At 45.5% G+C, this 21,718-nt stretch overlaps 1 protein-coding gene across 4 annotated transcripts in view; it reads left to right on the top strand.

The window, feature by feature from the left end:
* Positions 1-21,718, top strand: part of RIPOR2 (RHO family interacting cell polarization regulator 2) — a 622,104-nt gene that overhangs the window by 125,299 nt on the left and 475,087 nt on the right. Inside the window, exon 1 of one of the 4 annotated variants that reach the window (XM_086965455.1) lies at positions 19,856-20,212. The exons of the other annotated variants lie outside the window; for them this stretch is intronic. The gene's annotated coding sequence lies outside the window, so the exon portion shown is untranslated. Of the gene's footprint in view, positions 1-19,855; positions 20,213-21,718 lie in introns of those variants that run through there. 4 annotated transcript variants of the gene reach the window in all.

The raw sequence follows: 21,718 nt of genomic DNA on the forward strand, positions 1-21,718 counted from the left end.
CAGGATATGCACCAACACATATTGTTTTTGGAGAAACACATACTTGCCCTTAGTTGGCAAGTCCATCTGCCTGGGGCAGGAGTATGGAAACTCGGTGGAGGAGTAGGATGTGCCCGGTGCCCTGGAACACTGTACTTCTTTCCCAGTTGAGGAATACCCTTAGTGCACAACACCTGTGTATTTTTAGGTCAGGCATTAGTCAAGACTTTGATTTTAATACAATTATTCGCATAATATGCTTACTTATGGGGGCTTTTCATTAGCCCTCTACATCCATTGGTCTGTGGTTGTGCCACAAGTAAGACATTTTATTGTATGGTGAATTAAACCCATAACAATGTAAACATTTAAAAGAGCAATGTTATACAAAGGAAAGAAAAAAATAGGAGTAGAACATTATAAAACAATCTGACACAAACGAACGCATGTCAAAAAATAAGGCATATTATTTAAAAACAGCAATGGCTAACTTAAAAGCAGTGTGATTATTTAAAGTCAATTGCAGGTAAGCCAAAGTGCAGAGTGCATATGGTCCACAGTTCGAAAATGTGTATTATAGAGTTAAGTGTTTAACAAAAAAAAGTCTGTCAGTAGGCGGTCTTCTCTGAATTTTTGGGGATTTTTTAAAGAAGGTCCTAGACCGCTTTACAGTATTTGCCTAGTCTTGCCAATTTGGAGGAGACCATGGTGCTAAAAATCCAGTTTGTGGCTGTTACAAGTTCTTATGGCATGAGTTAAAAAAAGTTGCTTTAATAGTGACCCACCTAAAATGCAGTAGCGTCAGGCAGCAACATAGTAAGTGCATAAAAGTTTTCAGATTTGGAGCCTCAAAGCCTGCATTTAGCAATGTTGGAAAGGAGCGGCCAATTTGGATTACAGTCTTTAATTTGTAATGCCAACATCCCTGCAGCCAGTATTTGGGTAAGACACCCTTTCCCAATTGCACATTTAGATATGGTATTGGCTGCAGGCCAGCATGACGATCGTTATCATATGAGGTTGCCAGGGCAATTACCTATAGAGTGGACTTGATATTTTCCATATCCGCAGTCTTCAAGAGGCCGCATCTGTTTATTCAGTATATTTTTCTCTGCAGTGTGTGAGCGATAACGTGTTTTGTACGGTGAGGTCTATTTGGAGGGTGTTTGCTGCCTCCATTAGGCAGGTGGACCAAGGGCTGTTTTTAGTTTTAAACATGTTTTGGAGGTCCGACCTCAAGGTTCAAGGCGTGGCCGAGATGCATCTGTGATAGTACTTTAGAAAGGCCCCCATGTTGGCCCACGTTAGACCTTGAAGTCCAAATTCAAATCTCACCAGAGATCCCCTGGTGTAATATGGCAATCTGAACACTCTTGTGGTTTTAATGAGTTGTCCCGGCCTCAGTGCCATAATAATTGTGGATGGTAGGACGGACCGAGCGCTTTTCCAATTTGGACTGAAATTGGGCTTTCGAGGGCAGCATTCAGTTGGCAGAGCCTGGTGGTAATTACTGCAACCCTATCCTTGATGGCTTGAGTGTCTTTTGGGGCCACTGTTTGTTAAGAGCCAGACGCCCAGATAGTTGTACGATTTTGCAGATGTTATTTTTAAGGGGCCAAGGAACCAGTAACAATTTGATATCTTGCGCATCCCCCCAAAGGATATCGCCTTTGTTTTCGAGGTGTTTACAATCATTTTGTTTGCCATGTTGTATGTATGAAGGGCATTTAGGGCTCTCTGGATCCCGATTTTGGAGTGGTCAAGCAAAACAATGTCGTCCGCATACTGCAATATTGTGATCTTGGCTTTTCCTATCTGTTGAGGAATTAATTTGGAGTGGTTTAAGGCCGAAGACATTTTTGCTGTGTATAGATTCAATAGTATTGGAGCAAAGGCGCCTCCTTGCTTTAGTCCTTGATTCGTGTTGATCTTCCTGGTTAGCGCGGAGTCTGACAGCTTGACCCTCACCCAAGTTGATATGTACAGCGATATGATGGCTTTAGGCAGGTTGCTAGGAATGCCTATGTCTGGAGTTTGTTCCATAGATTGCCCTTGTCTACCAGGTCAAATGCAGAGGTGTAGTCGACAAAGCATGCATGAAGAGCTAGTGACTTCTGGGTGTTCACCAGATGGATGAGGTAGGAAAGAGTTACTATATTAACCAGTGTGGAGGAATTTAATCTGAATACTGTTTGGTAAAATGGGATTATCGTATTGGCTGTTACCCATGACTCAAGATCTTTTAAAATGGCAGTGGCGTATATCGTGGCCTCATTGTCTAACAGGCAACCAGGCTTTAATTGATAGGATTCTGCCTATTGCCCTTTTTAGGTCTCGTGGCGTTCAACCGCGCGAAAGCGCGGTCTCGCCAGAGACCTATTGTTAGCGACTCAGCTTCCCAGGAGACAGGAGCTGGGCGCGCGCATCTTGCAAAAGGCGATTGGAGCGGGCCGCGCGCGCGAGAACGCGCTCGCCGTGGCCATCTCCTGTCTCCTGGGAAGCGCAAACATACTCAGACACACCATTTCCTGCACGCATGCGCACACACAGAGACACACACACAGGAGCGCACATACACATACAGAGACACCCCCCCCTCGCCGTCGCACGCACACACACATACACAAGCGCACGCCCCCCACCCCCGCCGCCGCCCCCCAACTAAGTCCCACTTACCGCCAATCCGGTATTCTGTAGCCTCCGTGGGGCTCTCCCTCGGGCATGGGAGCCCCGTGTCACCGTGAAATATGTCCGCCCTCCAGCGCGCGGAACATCTGAGGCCGGGGCCAATGGACTCCGAGAACGAGGCTGACATCACAGCAGCCCTCCTTCGCCCCCTCCTCCGACACCGGACGACGCAGACTGCGGCTGCACGCTGAGGGGAGCCGCCATTAGAGCAGCTCTATTGATTTCTGATTCACACTGCAGCCGGGCATTTACAGCTGGTGGAAAATATGTGTAAAAAAATCCTTGCGAGAGAGGCTGAGTGGGAGTACGTGCATTAGAGGATGTGTGTGGAAGTAAAAGCGATCCCCCAAGCCTGCTAGCCTATCGTGCTGCATTTGTCATCCCTGCCAGGGCGACATCCCCCCACCCCCTCACCCCAAGCTTCTGCAAACGGAAGAGAGTGGGGAAGCTTCTCCCTGCAGTCTGCTGGAAGCCCCTTAGTTTTTTATTCACTAGTGGTGGGTGTTTTTCCTTTTTTCCTCCATCATCCGGGAATGTGAGTTATCTTTTCAATGGACGGTGAGGCAGCCGAGCCCCAGTTCCTGGCTGTCTGTGGCACGCATGTTACTTGTGTTCTGTAAAAGTTGCCTCGAGGAGCTGCACTGAGGCAGTGCATGCAGAGCAGCTGTGAACTTGAACTTGGCAGTGATTAACTTTTCCTTCGCCTTGACGCCGGTGGATGTAGTGTTTCCATGCTCCTAGGTAGGTGTCTGGCTTTTGTGCAGTTTGAAGAGCTTCTCTGCAGCAGTTTTCTTTTTTTTCCCGTGTTTCTGTTGGCTCCTGTGAAGTTAGAATATCATTGGAGTTGGGTGCTTTTGACTTTCTTATCGGCTGGGCGGTGTTTTAATTCGGGAAAGGAATTGCGTGTTGTTTATTTTAATTTTTTTTTTATTTGTATAGCCCCATAGTCTTTTCATGTTTGGTACGGTTTAAACATGCTGTCGTCGCAGGCAGCTGTTACTTCTTGTTGGTCTCAAACAAACTTTCGCACAGAAGAAATGTCTGTAAAGTGAAATAGTTTCTCTAATTGATGTAGCCTTTTGGATGGCATCGCGGCGCTAGGCGCAGGTGAATTCAAATCAAAACATGTAATTGACCCACTCGAAAAACATTTAGGGTACTTTGTATTTAAATGATTTATTGATGGTTTTTTTTCAGATAACTGTAAGGTGCAACACAGTGTTTTAAAGATGTTTACATAATCATAAATGCATGTATTACGAACGGTGTCCCGCTTTTTTTCTTTTCACGCCCTTAAACTGATCACCCTGGCGATGATCATCTCCCGCCTGGACTACGGCAACGCCCTATATGCCAGTATACCTGCATATAGTCTTAGGCGGTTGCAACAGATCCAGAACCAGGCGGCCCGCCTGGTGTTCAAACTACCAAAATTCCACCATGTCACCCCCCTCCTTAAATATTTACATTGGCTCCCCGTTCGTGAACGTGTCCAGTTCAAGCTGGCCTCTATCACCTTCCAAGCGAGACTGGGCACGGCACCGGCCTTCATCTCTTCCGAGATCACTCCCTATGTCCCCACTAGAGACCTCCGCTCATCCACCCAGGCCCTTCTTACGGTCCCGCGCTTTCGGAGGAAGAAATGGGGCGGTTCGAAATTTGCGACCCTTGCTCCACTCCTCTGGAATTCCCTTCCCCCTGAGCTTAGGACCATGACTCTTTATTCCAAGTTTAGAAAACAACTTAAGACTCTTTTGTTTTCTAAAGCCTTTAATTAAATTGTTCCTCCCATAGTCTGAATTGCTCTATTTTACATTGGCCAGTTCACCCTGCTTCTGTAAGTTGTAGCGCCATGAAGCCGCTGGCGAACGTGCGCTTAATAAATAATTTTAAATTCAAAATTCAAAATACGAACAGCAAATGCTGTGTGTTGAAATTCAAGTTTCGCTAACAAAGGTGTGCTATATGCTTTAACAAGTACCGCGCTACAGGAAAAGCAAACACAGCATGTTAAAAGAACTTTACTTTTCAGGAGCACGTTAACAATAGCAAAGTGCTGATATCGAATTAGACATGCCTGTTGTTTGTCAATTGAGTGGAAGTGAGAACTTGTTGTGAACACTGTTTTAAGTTATGGTGTTGTGTCTCACTGAGCAGCGCCACACATCACGCTTTTGGCATGTGCCCGTTTCACAAAATATTAGGACATTTCGTCCAGAAGAGTGAGGAAACTAGAACAAAGCGATGCATGTCTTGCATACATGCCTGTACGCATGTACAGTCCGAGACATCAGTTTGAATGCCTGTTTCTACATCTAAATGAAAACCCTTAATTGTTCAACACATCCTTTAGTGATAATATAGATATCCAAGGGCCAGTTGCATGCCAAGTATTGAGGACAACAACAGACTTTGTAATGTTTTCTATTGATATTCAACGCATGCAAATATAATTTATTTGCATATCCTGAAATACACCAGGCCCTCCTAGACCTACGTTGGATTCCCTTATGTCATGGGATTAGTGCTGGATGGAATGGCAGGAAAAGGGTTCACATTAAGTGATGTTCGTCATTCATAGCATTGTGCCTATAGTGTATTTATGCATTTATTTAAGTGATGCTTTTTGTAAAGCACCTATAGCTCCTGAGCCTTTTTCAGACCACTTAACTGACTTGGGAAATGAATATGCTCAGTCGGTGTTTCCAATGTAGTGCCTTTCCAGAGAGTCTTCAAAATGAGGTTAGTGTGCATGCTGTACCTTAATTCCACTGGGTGTCATGTCCTCCGCCTCCTTTTTTTTACCTGTCGCCTGCCCATGATCAGGAAGCAGGCACCCCGAACCGGCACCTCCTCACCACTTCTTGTCAGCCAATAGCAACCCCCATGCCAAGCATACACAGAGAACTACACTGCTATGGCACAGCACTACCAACTGCCTGCCTTCCTGCCCCTACACTGTTACCCCGCGGTGCAGCCACAGGACAGTGGCTACATTGCCTGTGTCTGCCCCGCAACACGTTGTTCCTGCCATGGGGGTTTCCCACAGCTGGGTGCAGTTAATAAGTACAGGGACCCAAAGATATGTGGCATCGCAGAATGAGAATAGACGTGGTACAGGTAGGCATTTTTTTATTTATTTATTAGTTTTCACTTTTATGTAGCGCAAACTTTACCCGCAGGTATCAGAGCGCTTTAAATCAGCATCCTTTTAACAAGCAAGACTAGCACTCTATATTACTGCCAACTTTGCTTAGCATAAGCAACAGCTAACCATTCGCAAACAATATTTATATACCAATTGCAAATTTAAAAATAAATAAATAATGCAAAGCATTATCATTTACAATGCCAGTAACTCAAACTTTAATGCTGCAAGACCTATTGCATTGTAAATGCTTGTTAAAAATTGGATGCAGTTGAACCTCTTGAACTATCGGGAACTTTGCAGGAATTAAAACATGCAGAAAAGTGGAGTAGGTATTGCAGGCCACAGTGCTGGGCCGTCTTTGAACAGTTGAGCGGAAAGCCTGTTTGGGCCTGGCACCCCTGATGCTCTCATTTTGCGTACTGCTTTTTGAATGAAGTTAGGCGTGTACTTGGGGTCACATCCTTATAGATCATCTGCAGAATCTAGAATTTCGGGTGAGAAAGCACTCGGTTGTTCGACTACGTGTAGTTTTTTTAACATGCAGGGTTCACGTGGTTTCCTCAGTGGCATCAGGTTTGGTGTCGTCCTGGCATCTTTTGTTTTTGATATGCCTCCATAAGTCAGCCTGATTACACTTGCTCATAAGTGAGTATACATATTGCCACTCCTTGTCCCTCTGCTGGTATTTTACCAGCCATACCAGTTGGTTATGTTGTTTTCTTGCACCCCTTAGTTCCTGTTGCAAAACAGCTTTGATTTGTTGATTATGGGTTTTGTAGCTTACTTTAGTCAGCTTGCGAACATTCCGTGAGCTAATCAGAATGAAGAGGTTTTTGTTAGAAGTTTTTTGGCAGATAGTGCCCACAACCTGGGACAGAGTCCAGTGATTTATGGCTGTCCCTGATTATGGATTCCCTATGGGTAAATAGATGTTCTCCACTTTGGCCCACAGGGACTGACCAGTGGTAGTTTTCCATGCTATTCATTTCTGCAGACATACCGGGCCCCATTTTATTCTCCGGATTAGAAATGCAGATTTTTTGTGGAGAGATTTGCCCAATGTCTTATAGCCTTCATGTTTGGATGAGCTAAGGTTGAAAACTGTATGGAGTGGAAGATGGTCACTTTCGTGTAAAGGGAGTACATCAAAGCACCTCGAGGTGATCCACAACTTTTTCTGATGCAAAGATATAGTCGATTGTACTTTTTCCCCAGTGGGTTGTGCCATTCACAGTTTCCTTCTGCCCGCTATTGCATACAGCATGGGACAGTAGGTCAGACCACTTCTTCACTGGCTAACTTCCTTTTGAGTGACAGCATTCTGCTTACACAAAAAGCACATTTTCACACCAAGTAGTTCTCTTCACTGCCAGGGACTGCAAATGCGTCCTTTTTGAAACTAAAAAGTGTTTTACTTTTAACCAAAATGTTTTTATATATATTGAAGAGGGCTTAGCAGGTAATCCTACAGCAACATTTTTGAAAACTCATCACAAAACAAGTATTAACAATGCTAAAATACTGGCATCCAAGACCAGATGTATTGGCTTTCCTACCAGTACCAGTTTTACTTCATTAACTACTTTCTTGTTACATTTCATAGAGTGCCTAAATGTTTGCTTCTGCTTGCATGCACGCAGACATAGGCATGTATTTGTGTATCAGTGGCCTTCCAGACTATTGAGCGAGGAGGACTTAAGTGTGGGATTTCAGAGTAACAGAGTGTGTGCATCGCAATTGTGAGATGACATCAGGCCCCTGTTGTTTGCTCTTTAACTCATACCTGGCATAGGGCTTTCCAATACCCACCAAAGTCCACTCACTTTAAATTGGTTGTAGGTTTGTCCTTTAAGAACAAGGAGAGTGTAACACATATTTGTTTTTTCACCTGCTTGAGATCCATGTGTTCAACACAGAGGAACCATGGTGTCTTCAGCATGTTTACAAGTCCCAAGTTGATGTCTTCCTGTATTCACACATGGGTGAAGTGATATCTTTTTCCAAACCAAAATGCTTAAAAAGACTACGAGAACATAGGATTTGGCTAGTAATGGAACTGAAATTACTTTGGGCCTTATTTAGAGTTTTGTCGATAGAATACTCCGTAAACACCCTCGCCCTGCTGAAGAAACCCCCCCACAGAGACACCAGCAAGAGGGCCAGCTGGTTCACCCCGGAACTCCTTGCCTCCAAGCAAGCCTGCCGGAAACTAGAGAAGGAATGGCACAGTGAACAAACTCTGGACAGCCACACAGCACACAAGGACGCCATCCGCAACCACCACCTCATCAAGGCAGCCAATAGAACCTCCTTTAAAGACCGCCTCGACAACAATGCACACAATAGCAAGGAGCTCTTCAACATTGTTAAGGAACTCTCCAAACCCAGCTCCAACACCGACGACATCCCTCTGTCGCAAGCCCTGTGCGACTCCCTCGCCACCTTCTTCCACCGCAAGATAGCAGACATCCCGACAGCTTCAACACCCAGACAGCCCCAAAAGACAAGTACACAACAGACCCTCGCACACCATCGACCACAACCCACTGCTAGCCTGGGCCAGCGTGAGCATTGATGACACCATCAAGACAATGAGCCCAATCCACTCTGGCTCTCAGTTAGACCCATTCCCGAACCACGACTTCAACAAAGCAAGCAGCTCCATCGCACCCCACCTGCACAACATCATCAATCTCTCTCTCGAGACCGCGACCTTCCCAGAGAGCTGGAAACACACCGAGATGAATGCCCTACTCAAAAAACCTAAGGCAGGCCCAAGAGACCTCAAGAACTCCCAGCCCATCTCTCTGCTCCCCTTCCCGGCCAAGGTCATCGAGAAAATCGTCAACAGACAGCATTTTGCAGTGCCTCTAAGACCTATACACACTCATCAACCAAGGCTTTGGATGAGGGCTTCCTTGAGAATGCTTCACTGACAGAGAAATGGAAAGGTCTGCAACATTCATAAAAGATGCAAATGCTGAAGAGATCTTGATACTTAAGCAACAAAAAAACAGAAGCATCCATAAAAAGAAGGGTACAGCTGTAAAATTATCCCTCACAATCAGAGTTTCTCAAGTGGTGGGGGACTCTCTCGCTCGTAGATTGGTGGTGTGCCTATGTGAAAGAGATGGAGGAGCAGGGGAAAAACATTGAGCACTAACCCGTTATGAGTACTGCGGAAACTCCATTGTGGCTGGCATCTTTTGTTATCACCTCTGACTGAATTTCCAGCACTGGATTTACTCTAGAACTGCAATATTTCCTATGGGAGGTGTAGCTCCCAAAAGTGGATTAAAATTCTGACTGAAACTCCAGGAGAGAATGAGGAATAGCCTGGGTAATTTACTGGAAACACCAGTATCAGTAATTTTGGGAGGGGGGAGAGTTATCAGCCGATAATCCTGATCACTGGGAATGAGGCCCTCAGTGGTACTGCATAGGAACATGCTTTCGGTTACAGCTGTGAAGACACCCCTCCAGATTTACTTGATGTGAATTTTTTTAGAGGTGGCAGCTCCTGTGAACCCAGTGCAATGTTTAAAGTCGTGGGGTCAGTAGTCCAAGATGCGTAGACATTAACCCCTTGCCTGCTGATGACGGCCCCCGTCCGTCATGCAGCACGGTGGGCATGTGCTGATGACGGCTGGGGGCCGTCATGAACCCGCCCACTCTTTAGAAGTGCTGCACAGGCGCAGAATCGCGGCCACATTCAAGGGGTTAAGCCACCTAAGTAACAGGGCAGAAAAAGGTATGTGACTGAACATTTGTTTAGCTGATGACATTCTCAATTCTCCCACAGTGAATCTTCAGCCAGGAAGGGACTTTATCAATTTTACTTGTCACAGTGTACAAAGGTGCAGAGAACTTGGGTTTGTGCAAACAAGGTTTTTTGGTGCTTTGTGGCTAATGGAATTAGATGCTTGCCTAAAGGGAAGAATATGATCACCACAAGACTTGTGTCAGCACATAGATACAGCGATGCCCTTTCCCACTGAGTGACTTCACATCTGTTGAACAGAGGATGTGGATGTAAGTCTAGATCTTTAACCAGAAGGGGTAGTCCTGTGTGGTCACTCAAAGGATGAGTTAGGCAAGTATCACTTCTCACTTTGACCCCATCTGAGACAAAGATAAAGAGAAAAACCTCACTACCATTGCTGAAGTAGGAAAAAATGTGTCACTCAGTCTTCAGTCATCTGAGTTACATCTCATGCATTCTATGCTAGTCATATACCTACACCAGTGCTCGTTGTCTCTATAATGGCTTAGAGAAAGAAGTTGGCACTTTTTTGTGTCAGAAGCAGGGGATGCTTATTAATGGACTTCCCCAGGAATATTAAAAAGGACAGTTTTCACTCATTTTTCAATCTCAACTCGGTTGGAAACTTGATGCATGTGTTATTTTACAAAACCTCTCTTCAATTAACCCCTTCCAGGCTCATGACGAGCTGGGCTCGTCATGGTGTAGCCTCCTCGCACGCTGATGACGAGCCCAGCTCGTCATGTAACATGGGTTTTTTAAAATCTCAGCATAGCTCCAGAATACCACTAGCGCGCATGTGGTTAAAATGTATTCAAAGCATTATCATTAAATTCATGCAAAAGTGAAAATGTATTATTTGAGATGTCCCTTTAAAAAGTTGCACCACTCCATTCATCATTTTATTTTGTGATGTTGATTTGTGCGCCTAAGTAGCCAAGGGTATGCCAAGACGTGGGTCCCTAGCTTACTGGGCCACTGGATTCAAGCTAACATGGCTGATATTGGGTGATACTCCGAAACTGGTCCCAGCATGCTTGTTTCCAGTCCAGGGGGACGTGGCTTGGCAGATCGGGCTAGACTGTTCCCATGAGGAGCTGGGTCAAGACTGAATTGAATATGGCTGGGTCCAAACTGGGGTGACGTGGCAAGCAAAATAATGATAGATTAAACCCAGATCTGTGACTGGGAGAGAATGTTTGAAACTTTATAGCACTCCGTCTATCATTGTATTTTGTGATGTTGCTATGTGCACCATAAGTGGCTATGGGTATGCCCAGACGTGGGTCCATTGCTTACTGCGCCACTGGATTCAAGCTTGCCTGGCTGATGAGGAGTGATACTCCAAAACCGGTCCCAGGATGCTTGTTTCTGGTCCAGGGGGACCTGGCTTTGCAGTTGGGCTGGACTGTTCTCATGAGGAGCAGGGTCAAGACTAATTTGCATATGGCTCGGTCAAAACTGGGGTGATATGGCATGCAAAATAACAATGGATTAAACCCAGACCTGTGACTTGGGGTGAGTGTTTGAAAAGTTTCAACACTTTGTCCATTGTTATATTTTGTGATGTTGCAGAAAAGAAATTCAAACACCTCTCGTCATCTATTTTACTGTTTAGCCCCACAATGCTCGAACAGGCTTATTTCAGCATGGACCAGCATGTGGTCGGTCTGCGCCGAGTGGCCCCCTTGTCCATAGTCTCTGCTATTACCTATCTTCACAGGAATTGTAAGGGGCGGGTTTAGTCAATCATTGCTGTCTAGCCTGCTCATGGGCTCAAATCTATTCATAAGGGGATCACCTGATATGTTTGCGTCCCAACGTTTTTAGACCTGGACTTTTCTGGTTAGCAATCTGCCTTGCATTGGCGTAAAAATAGCCCCCCCCCAGCCCCCAAGAAGTACAAACTGGCTCTGAGACTGAGTTGAGAGCAGAACTGAGTTGGGGATGATGCCAAACACGGATGACGGGGTGGGAGCCAACTAGTTTAATTAGCAGCAGCAGTGTCACTTAGTGACACTAGAACTGTCTGAAGCTCAGCCTTCACGCACAGTCTCTGCACCATGTTTTAATGACCTGCCGCCATGCCCGTGCACCGCACTTGCTGTATTATGGCCATGGGCCAAGGTGGGAGGCCTTTATTAATTAAATATGTGTGCACCTCGGCCTCCCTGGAGACGAAGGTTCGGTTGATGTCGCACAGTGCCACACACTCACATTTGTGCAAGGCATGCACACAGCGCTGCACCGCTGCTGCGCATTAACGGTGACCACAAACACCATGATCTTCAGAGTGGGGCACAGGAGGGTGCGTCACTCATGTATGTACTGTGGTTGCGTGCACCTCACAGTGGAATTCGAATCTGGACCAACTGAACCAGCGAAGCGTCTACTCTGAGCATGGCCCGCCACTGCTCAAACTTCTGCCAGTGCTGCAGTAGTAAGTGTGAAGTCAGCGAAGCAGCACAGCCTGCAAGGCAATTGGTACTACTATGCCGGCACCTGACCCGCCAAGGTGCAGACGTGAAGTACATTTTCAGTCACCTCACCCTGCTGTCAGGACTAAGACCCATTGAATGCTGCTTGTGGCGGTGCAGGTTATCTAGGGCGTGTACCGGACCGGTGGCGGTATTACTGATGCCTCATTCCCCGCCCCTCCGGCTTCCCCTATTAATATCATGAAAACATAGTAGCACAGTGCAGGCTGCTTTTGCTGAGCATGGCCCAGTAACTGACCACTTGGCAGAAATGTGCTGCAGGGAGAGGGCGAGTCTTCCTTTCAGGCACATTCAGAGAAGTTTTAAGGCATGGTCAATGTGGACTCCAGCCCAAGGCCCTAACCTTCCACAGGGGGCTCCCTGATAGAGTCAGCTCTGTTCAGCAGAGTCACTGTCTTGCCCTGATGACCTTGAATCGTAAACAGATAGTTTTGAATACCGTTTTCATGGAATTTATTCTTAATGTGGGTGATGTGTCAGAGACTCATACATGCATTTTGCATTGAAACGTTGTCTTTATGTTTCATGCAACATCCATAAATGTTTCTTTTAGATCAAACCAGGAGCTCGCATATGTGGTTTGATTTTTATGCTGCTGAACTTGTTGTGCCACCAGTCACTTTAAAATGTTTGCACCTTCAAAAAGGGGATTGTTTTTTTTTACTCGTTTGATTTTTATGCTGCGGATATTCTTGTTTCAGTAGTCACTTTGAATATTTGTATAGTCAAAAAGGGAACTGTTTGCTTTAACTGTTTTTTTTGCTGCTGAACTTGTTATTGTTTCACCAGTTACTTTGAAACATTAGTGCCTTCAAAAAGGGAATTATTTGCGTATGGGTTTGATTTTCATGCTGCTGAACTTGTTATTGTGTTGCAATTTACTGTGAAATATTTGCACCTTTATTCACAAACCAAAGGGGGAATTGTTTGTCTGCCCTTGCTTCATTTTTGCATACTGCTGGACTTGTTTTTTATCATGCTCTTTGAAAGTATTTTCACCTTGATGTAAGAAGAAAAGGGAATTGTTTTACAAAACACACTTGATTTTTGTATATTGCTGGACGGGGGATTGTTTTATTATGCACTTCGAAAGTATTTGCAATTCTTCCGTTGCTTCACCAACTACAATTAGTATAGATTCTATCTTTAGGTATTTGCTAGTAGTGAGGTTTGCTTTTATTCCACCGTTATTAATGGCGTTGTTTGCACTTGTGTGTATTATTTGTGCCTTAAATCTTGTAATTGGCATTATTTACACTACAGACATGATAAATACAAACATCTGCATCAATGTTCTGAAGCATCCAATCAATTTTCATCCTGAGCTTCGATTGCCTGCCTATTTTTGCCCTGCTTTAAGAAAGCCAATATGGTTGAAATTGCTTCCTCATTTCATTTTAAATATCCTAGAGTGGTTATTATCATGCACAACCCCAGACAGACGCAAGTGTGTGGCCCACAGATAATTCACACAAGTTTATTTCTATTGGAGCTGGCAGGATCCTGAGTTATATCTTATGTACTCCTTGTGTATATTGTCAGTTGAGTCTGTGAAATTGCAAGTTTGGGTTTGTCTTTCAAATGTTCAAGTTATTTTCCATCAATGTCAATTCGAATTCAGACCCTATGCAGTTGTTCTTTGTTCTTCAGCGATGAGCAATATGACCGCTCTTTAGCATTGCTATGATTGCTGACTCCATTAAATAATCTGCTCTTCACAATAATTCTTCTTAATGGCGTAGCTTACATTTTAAGAGTGCTTCTCACTTTCTTATTAGAACTTTGAGCAAGACAATATAGAGGCATTTCATTAAATGTTGGAAGTTTCAATTCAAAAGATACCAGATTTTTTGACAGTGGGACACAGTGATAGGTGGTAGGCTGGGGGGGCATGTACTTTGCAGGAGGGTCCCGACAAGTTTTGTTACGCTACTGCTGCCTTGTGTAATGCAAGATTTTTGTCAGATAGAAGAAAGTCAGGGGAATGATCTGAATCTCAGCAATGGATTTATGGCTGTATATTATACTTTGCACTAAATCTCTTGTGAACCCAGGGTGTCTCAAATTGATCACTATGCAAACCACTTTGTTGCTTTTTTCTTCATATCTGACTCAACCAACTGGTCTCACCATAATTACATGGAAGGTCATGGCAGGACCATTTTCCAGCACTTCATTATTTGACTTTACGCATTGGCTCTGGGGTTGACTCCAAAATACCCTTGTTTAAAGGTGGGACTCCCACTAAGACAGCACCTAAGGGCATCAAGTCCGGCAGGCATCTAGTAGTGCAGCCTGCCCATTCAGTGTGCTTTGTTTTCGCTCCCACCGACTTGATAAATTCGAGCTGATTAGATTTGTGACATTATGTTTGGGCCCAGTATGCTCCCTCCCCTACTAGGGTTGCAATGACCCACTTAGCGATTCCTGTGAGGTCGGCATGGGCCCTCGTGGCTCCTCCTGCGTTTCAAGACACACTGTGCCAGGATATCTAAAAATCCCCCTATTTCTTTCCTCCTCAATGTTAGTGGGACTGGATGTAAAGGAAGGGGTACTACAATGGCCTGGGCAACCTTACTGCTTTTGGATAGATTAGACAGACTAGGCTTTATGACATCCAGGCGATCATGCAATGGTCTTGGAAGGGTTTTTAACACTTTGGCTGCTAATGGTTTTCCCCTCCTGTGCTGATCCTACTTGAACCCCATTGTTCATGACGAGCTCAGCTCGTCATAAGCACAGCTCCACTGTACCTCATGACGAGCTGAGCTCGTCATGAGCAGCAAAGGGGTTAATATGGTTTTGACTCTACTACAAATTTCATCAGAAATGAGCCTATCTTGGATAACACGCCTCCCCCCGATTAGTTCAACATTAGCCCTTTTGTCGGCAAGCAAATCTGTCTTCTTCGCCACCTCTCCTTTTTCTTCTTGCCAGGGGCTTCAGTATGTAAAGAGGTATCGACATGGGCGAATTCAACATTATTAACATTGTCCATACCCTCTGGACATATGGGCAAACCATGAGACTCTACAATGTCATTTGAGCCCTGCCCGGCATCTCCATGTGCAGGTGAGGGGCGTAACCCCTTACCTCTTCCATAGAAAGTCTCCTTTCTGTTAGCTTGATTTTCTTAGTAAGGACTCCAGTCGTCCAAACCAGAAAAGAGTCAATCGTGGCAATCGTGTAACCCACCGATAATCTGTTTCCAATATTTCTTTTCCCCCTTTTGATTTGCCCCCTAGGCCACCTCAGTGAGCCACAAGCCGGGGCCTAGAGAGGTGGCCTAGCCCAGCCTCCTTCGGTGACAAGACAGGCAAGCCCTTAGCCCGGGCGCGTCCTGTACCACAAGATGATGACAGGCGCTGTATAGCACTGTGGCGGCAAAGTGGGAAACAGAAAAACCTGACCCCTTCTCCAAGGTATGGTGCAAGCTGGGAATCAGAGTCCCCCAGTCCGGGCCAGCAACATGGCACATTGTGGCCAACGCTGGAGGATGATGGCAAGCGCTTTATAGTGCTGTGGCAGTAAAGGGGTAAGCAACAAACCTGGCCCTTCCTCTAAAATATGGGACAGGCTAGAATCTGAGTCCCCCAGTCCAGGCCATAAACAAGGCACATTGGACAGTCATTATTGCATGCTGTTTGGTAACTGTTGAACTATGAGTCTCTATTACCCACAATACCTTCCTCACAAATCTTTGAGTGCTAGCACCATTATCGGGAGGGTCAATGTACTTGGTGTTCAGTTGGCAGTGTCAGAGCGGACCTTGCAGCGGCAAAAGTGCTTGCAAGAAAGTGGATTATTGTTCTGGGTGGGGAGCCACCTACTCCAAGGAATAATAACATTAACTTGTATGGGTGAACCCCATAAGTCACTAAATTAACCGGAGCTCAGCCCCACGGTTGCTAAGTTACTGAGCAAATAGCCTTAACTTAGGACAATATGCAAAGTATTTGTGTAGTATCAAAACAGAAATCAATTCAAAACACCAAAAAAGATATAATTCCATTCCAATTTGGAAACATTTTGTAGAATATAATAAATAAAATAAACCAAATCAAAATGACAAAATCCAATTAAGTGAACCAGAGATTCTTTTTTTAAAGTTTTAAGTGAAAATAGTGACAAAAAAACACTCTGCGCTAAGGATAGACTATGGCTGGGGTATGCTGGGACCTCCCGCAATTAATCCTAAATTGAAATACACAAAACGGGACTGCCTCTTCAAAGATTTTACAATTGGACTTAGTCTGTAAAACAGAAGAAATATTCTTCCAGTGAGGCTAGGCAGCAGGGTATGTCTGGTGAAGTCGGTGAGATACCATTGGATGGTTTAGGCAGTCAAGGCGCCAAGCAGAAAAAATTGTAATTTCCTGAAAAGTCCAGCTGCATTGCTGGGGCTGGAGAGAGCAGGCACAGGCTCCCAGTTTGCCTGGGAGTGCAAGTTTCCGGTGTTCAGGCCAATCCTGACTCTGCTTACATGCAGTGTCAGATTTGGCTGTAATGCATTCTGGGAGCTTGTGCCCAACAGACGGAAGAGGGTGATGCGGCAGGAGACAGCGACGATCAGGTAAATTTATGTATTTATGTACACCCTGCATCATCTTCGGCCTGGCCCGGCTCGCCCTGCGACTGTGGCAGGGGATGGGCTGCTACTGTGTATCAAAGGTTGGTCCTTTCATATGAACAGCCAGGAGTGCAAGGCAAAGAGGTTTGAGTGATATTCTTCCTACCACTTATAACTAGCGAGTTTTGAGAGCTGAAGTAATGTGGCCCTTTCTGTTTAGGTTAAGGTCATGTCCGGCTGCTGCACTCTAGATTCTTTCTAGCTTTCTGATTAGTTCTCTATGGAGTCCACTGTAAAGTCAATTTGTATTTTCTAGGCAGAATATCACTATTACCAAAGGTACCTTTATTCTGTTTGAAAGGCTTAGGTAGGGGAAGATATGCCAAATAATTTTTCTCATTTAGAAGATGTGTCTTGTCACGCTGTTGATTTGGTATTCTAGAGAGAGAGCTCTGAATCTATGATTATGCTGAGCATTTTATTTCACTTGATGTTGCTGGCCTGTGCTCCTTTTTGAAGGTCAGCAGACTAGAGGTTAATGAGTGTTCCAGGACTTCAGGTGAGTATTTGTGTTTTTAAGGAGTTAGGTTTGAGGTAATTCCTCAACATCATTGTTCAACCACTAGTAGACATTTGCAGAGTCCCAATGACATGGCATTTTAAAAAAGTCTCAATTTTAGGATGATTTGGATATCAAAGCCCGGGATACTTCTGTTGGAAAGTCCTTTGTCTGGTGAACAACTATGGAAAATTATAATAGGCCGAGTAGGAGTAAAGCACCCTCTCCATTTGTGTTGCCAGATTTCTTGAAGTTGTCTCAAGCTCAGATTAGTGCCAATTCTGTGCTGTGGCCTGCCCTCAGACACGGTATCAGTACGATGGACACGTCCTCAGGTTGCTGTTGGTAGACCTCAACACGGACTGAAAAGGCTTTCCTTCCAAGGAACAGAGGGTTCATCCCCGTCTCTAAGTTTGCAATCTGATGCCTGCTAGGTGATGAATAATAATTCATATAGGGCTGTACTACAACTTGATTACAAGATTCTGGCTAAAATACCATAGTATTAAAAAACAATGCAGCTTTTCATTGTTGGCATGAAGGTGAGCATATGTTAAGCTTCTGTCACAGAGTTTCCAGATTTCAACCAATTTTCTCATGATATTGGTGAATAAGCAGTACTGGAGAAATAAATAGGCCTCACCTGTGGAATCTTTTGGATTAGTCATCATATTTTGCTGATGCTGTAGAACACTGGCAAGAATTTTTGCTTGGGTTGTACAGCATTTCCCAAAAAGAATAAAAGACCAGATGATGTTCTTTTCTTATCGCGTGCATGATTAATGATGTATGCACATGTATGCTTTGCAATGTATTAATTAACTTACAAATATAAACAGGTGCCGTTTTATTATTTACTTTTTGGAGATGGATCATACATTTTTTTTAATGAAACTGGAGGAGCACAGAAGTGTGTGTTTTTTAAGGCGGGGTGCTAGGCTGCAACTGGCTGCCTGGCTCTCCGAGAAAATAAAATGTAAAGAAACCACTGGGTTTTGGGGCAACGAGGAATGGGTGAGGAAAGAAAGAAAATAATTATATTAACTGGGGGTAGAAGGGCAAAATCAGCACGACGGAGAGAGCAACTGTGGTGTCAGGGAAGAAGCACCAGATAGAGATGAAGTTTTACACCATAGGTGGAGGAGACACGCTCAGGAGAGAGAGCAGAACATGAAAGAGACAGCAACATGGATAGTGGGTGGAGAAACTCAAGAGCAGAGAGCTGGAAAACACATGTCCTCTCATTGAGTCCTTAACCAAATACAAAAAGTGTTTCCTTAAAAGTAAGAAGTGGAAGACGAAAAGTCAGGCAGCCCAAAAAAATTGTAAAGAGAATGTGCTCCAGGGAAGGGCCAAACAAAAGAAGATGAAGGCAATCTAACGAATAAGAAGTAAGCAAATGAGATTGCAGGGGCGGATCCTGCGTTTGAGCAGAGGAGCGTTGCCTAACTTAAAAAAATCCCACCAAAGATGAAAAATAAAATGGTAATTAATTACCATTTTATTTGTCATCCTCCCATCCCGAGCGTCAGGACGGGAGTTTAACGCTGCTGAGTGACAAAAGCATGTCACTCAGTAGGGAGGAGGGTGGGCTGGTATGGCACAGTTTAGAGTGCTGTTGTCTATTTTGCCAGCTGGTTTGCCACAGCCAGCCACATGTCCACTTTAAACATTTCTAACCCAGGTGTGAGAAAGCCAAAGCTTCCAGAGCCCTGTGGAGCGCCGAGTGAGGCCGCTCCCACCAATCCCAGGGCTGCTCTCATGCTAGTGAGATAGCCCTGGGATTGGTCGAGGGAGTTACTGCCCCACCCTTCTTACCGATGCCAGTCTCCACTGTGAAAGTGGCAATAAAGTCATCTAATGATAAGCAATGGGCGGGCTGTAAGTCCACTATAAGTTCTTGGTGAGCTTACAATAGGCCTTTTGCAATCAGACAGTTTGTGCTGTCTGGTAGGCAAGACCTAAAAACTACAGGCGTGACTCCTTTCGAAGATTTCCTGCTCGACATTGTTGGAAATCAGTAAAGTCTACAGCCTACTCCTGCAGGCTGTGCGGGCAGGCCACACTGTTAGGAAAAGCAATACTGGTGGGCAGGGCAAGGTAGTTCTTGTGGCGGTGGGGGAGCGGGCCTTACCCGTTCTCACTAAGTGGAGGGGCTCATCAGAGTACGGAGTTGGGATGCCAGTCTATCTATCTTTGCAGCAGTTTCCTGCTGCTGAAAAGAGCTGTTAAAACTCTCCGTCTTTGTTTACATCTCTTCAGCTTCGTACTTTACAAATCGCAAACGCACGAGTATTAAAGCCACTAATAAAACGCTGCCGCGACTGCATTGCCAAACATGTATAATCCCTTAAGAACGAATTCTACACATCTTCCTACTCCCAATAATCACTGAATGCGCCCCATTCAGTTAACCGTTTTCCTAGGGCATCCACAGGAGTAAATTCGGAGTGGCAGCCAATGTTTCATGAGAGTGCCGTAGAGCTGAACTGAGCCAACACCCAGAACATGAGACCGCATCATCTATCTGTAAAAGCGATAAACAACAGCCTCCCCCGGGGCCCAGGGACTGCCACACATATCGGAGAGGGCGAGGATGCCTGAGAGATCAGCTGAAGAGGCGCGCGCAGCCCTCCTGCCTTCTGTCAGAAGTAACTTGGAAACAGCTGTTGTCAGCCCTCCTCCCGGGGAGCTCGGAGGAGCCAGGCAGCGGCTCTCCTCCCTTTCACCCACCCTCCCTCTGCAGCAGCCTCGGTGACTCCGCCGGGGGGAGGGAGGCGGGCGTTCTTCTACGGACGGACCAGAGCGTGAGGTGAACCGGAGGCCCGGCCGCCGGCGCATCGCCCCCCGGCTGAGCGCCGGAAATGCCCGTCGGTGGAGGTGGAGCGGGGACGTCACCCTGCCCCGAGGAGGCGAACATGGCGCTCTGCTGGCCCGCAGCAACTCTGAGCAGGCGAAAGGGAGCACCGGCCGCCGCTGCCCTCCAGTGAGGCTCCATGCCGAGGTGAGCCGATAAGGTCTGGTTTTAATGCAATGTGTTTAAAACTTGGTGCTTTAAAATATAGTGGGGCTATTATTGGCTTGTCGTGCGAAGAGCCGGGGCCACAAAGTCGGACTCCTGGACCACAAATCTTAAATAATAATGTGTCAACCAAGCGCGTGAAATTAAAAGAGGAACCTTGACGGGCACGCGGAGAAGCGGAGGGACACAGACCGTTAGGCAAGAGAGGCAGGTGCCTGCTCGGGGGGTGCTCTTTGTCAGCAGAGGAGCAGGGCGCATCCTCAGCATCAGCACCCCTACACAGGGAAGAGGCAGCGTTGGCGCCTGAGAGGTGCGTGGGGCTGTCCATCCGTGGCATCAAGGTGAACATATGTTCAAATCAACAGGTGTGCCCAGCCGAGGTGCAGCGCGGACTCCCTGATGTAAGGAAGACGCGGCTCAGGACTGCTGGGAAAGGGTAACGTAAAGTGATAGTTAAATGGCGTTCTTCCCTTCATTAATAAACTATAACGCTGTGCCTGCTTTCGAGGATTCCCGTTGCGAACACTTGATAAGAGAAGATACTGGGTCTGCTAGTTTCTCTAGGAATTAGTTTATGTAAAAAATTTGGAGCGCTGCTGGTGCTTTGTACGGTATTTTCCAAATGCACATATTTTTTGAAGGAACACAGGCTGTCGTGTTTGGAAATGTTATAGCTCACAAAAGCATGTCATTTGATGCATGCCGTGTTGTTAATTATATTTAGTCGAACATCATGTCTTCATATATCCTCATGTCACCGTGTCAAAAGGGGAATACTTCTGCAAGTTTTTAGTAGTCGGAAGTGTTTTGAACAACAAAATGAATAGAAAGATGGAGGCGAGCTTTAGTCTTTAAAACCACTTGAGTCCGTTGTCGCCAGTTGTTGTTATTTGTGTACTCTTTGTGTTAATGGCACAAGATATGTAAGAGCGATCGGCATGGTACTGGGCGTCGGAGTCAGGTCACATGCTTTGGGATTCCTTCTGCCCACACTTTACAGCAGAGACTACTTCAGTTTTGTGAAACTTCTTCAGGTTTATGGGGCATAGGGGTATTAAAGTCAACCCTGACTCTCGCAGGGGAGTATCAATCTGAACTAGTGGAATGCTTGTTGAGCCACAGTATAGTGACATTCTTGTAACATTTCAGAATGACCAGCACGTGGTTATAATTTCCTATTTAATTCGATGGGTTCCATGCATACTTTCCTCATTCAGATTCATTCAGGTGGGGGAATTATCCTTGCATTCTATCACTTTGTATGCTCACTTCTGCCAATGGCGGTACAAAAGGGGGTGGTGATGGACGGAGCATCTGAATCAATCAAACACTCACACCCAGTCAAAAGATCTGGGTTTACTCCATCACCGTTCTTTAGCCCACTCTGCCACTCCAGTTTAGACATGGCTATATGCAAATCAGTCTGACCCTGTGCCTCATGGGAACAATCCAGCCCGAACTGCCAAGCCATGTCTTCCTTGGACCGGA

This window comes from Lissotriton vulgaris, chromosome 4_1, assembly GCF_964263255.1.
Source record: "Lissotriton vulgaris chromosome 4_1, aLisVul1.2, whole genome shotgun sequence".
Taxonomy (NCBI): Eukaryota; Metazoa; Chordata; class Amphibia; order Caudata; family Salamandridae; genus Lissotriton; species Lissotriton vulgaris.